The sequence below is a fragment of the Mandrillus leucophaeus genome, unplaced genomic scaffold (genome assembly GCF_000951045.1).
Source record: "Mandrillus leucophaeus isolate KB7577 unplaced genomic scaffold, Mleu.le_1.0 Scaffold280, whole genome shotgun sequence".
NCBI lineage: Eukaryota > Metazoa > Chordata > Mammalia > Primates > Cercopithecidae > Mandrillus > Mandrillus leucophaeus.
Window position 1 is genome coordinate 1,096,086 of NW_012102921.1, and position 2,019 is coordinate 1,098,104.

At 36.2% G+C, this 2,019-nt stretch overlaps 1 protein-coding gene across 1 annotated transcript in view; it reads right to left on the bottom strand.

The window, feature by feature from the left end:
- Nucleotides 1-2,019, bottom strand: part of COL26A1 (collagen, type XXVI, alpha 1) — a 179,930-nt gene that overhangs the window by 124,644 nt on the left and 53,267 nt on the right. The window lies entirely within an intron of this gene.

The window sequence follows — 2,019 nt, forward strand, 5'->3', positions numbered from 1 at the left end:
ACATCGTATATAAATATATCTTTCATATTGTATATATTATATATAATGTATAAATTGTATACAGTAATGTACATTTTATATATAACATATTATTAATGAGATTATATTAATTATTGAGATATATATAATAATATATCTCAATGACTATATTATATATTTCAATTATATATTATATCTTATATATTTCAGCAATATATAATATGTATTATATATTTCAATAATACATATAATATATTACTGGAATATATATTAATTATTATCAATAATTATTCAATTATATATAAACAATCATTCAATGACATTATTCAGTATTATACATTATTCAATAGATCAATAATTATTCAATATTTATTATCAATAATTAATATCAATAATTATTTGATAATATATAATATATTACTGGAATATATAAATTATTAATAACACATTAAATATTCATATATCATTGTATATTATTCTATATTCCATATTCACATAGAATATGGAATTCATAATGAATGAATATTTATATTGAATATTTATATTCATATAGAATGTGTAATATAAATAATTCAATAATTCTACATTATTGAATATAGAATATATATTATTTACATATTATATATCACAATGACTATATATTATATATTTCAATAATAATATGTAATATACATATTATATATACACACACAAAGAATTAATCTTACCCTAAAGGAGGTCTGGCCTTTGCACTTGGCTCGTGGGAGGTATTTGGAAGCCCTCAGAATGTCTAGCTTGGTCACAGTGTCCGTCTACTTGGGGACCTTCGACCATGCCACATGGTCTATGCTAACTCAGGCCACATTGGATGGTTTGTGCTAACAATGTCCTTGATGAGGACATCCTTGCACCACCTGGTACCAGCTCAAATTCCAGAGGGGCTAGAATCTGAGTCAGCCATACAGGCTGGCCATAGTCCATATGACCAAGACAGTAAAATCTCTGGTTCAGATGAGGTTCCCTGGGTGGCAATACTTTGTATATATTGACACATGTCATTGCTGGGGAAGTACCACTGTCCACAACTCCATTGGGAGGGGACAACTAGAGGTTCCATACATGAAACTCTCCTGGGCCCTGCCTGCCCCACGTGTCTCTTCCCTGGCTCATTTTAATATCTATCTTTTTTTTGAGACCGAGTTTCACTCTGTCACCCAGGCTAGAGTACAATGGCACAATCTCAGTTCACTGAAACCTCTGCCTCCTGGGTTCAAGCGATTCTCCTGCCTCAGCCTCCCAAGTAGCTGGGATTACAGGCGCCCACCACCATGCCCAGCTAATTTTCATGTTTTTGGTAGAGTCAGGGTTTGATCACGTTGGCCAGGCTGGTCTCGAACTCCTGGCCTCAAGTGATCCTCCCACCTCGGCCTCCCAAAGTGCTGGGATTACAGGCATGAGTCACTGTGCCGGGCCTAATCTGTATCTTTTTGCTGTAATAAACCATGACCATGAGCATAAGAGTTTTTAATACATTCTCTGAGTTCTTCTAGCAAGGTGCCAAACCTAAGGGTGGTCTTGGAGACCCCCAGTGTACAAATACACGCATGTGTGTATACACACATATATCAGTTTCTCTAATCCTCTTTTTGCTCATTTGTTTAGACACAGGGTCTCACTCTATCACCCAGGCTAGAGTGCAGCAGCACAATCATAGCTCACTATAGCCTTGACCTCCTAGGCTCAGGGGATCCTTCCCCCTCAGCCTCCTGAGTAGCTGAGAATACAGGCATGTGACATCACACCTGGCTAATTTCTCTTTTTTTGTAGAGATGGGGTCTCGCTATGTTTCTCAAGCAGGTCTCAAACTCCTAGCCTCAAGTGATCCTCCAGCCTCAGCCTCCCATAGCACTGGAATTACACTGTGTCCCAGCTCTCATCCTCTTTTAAACCAGCTTTGTTATTCTGCCAGTTCCCTCATTAAATGAGTTCGATAAAACCCGTAAATCAAACAGTGCTCACTATGTACTTGCATGAGAATGACCACTTAAGCATTTTTTTTTT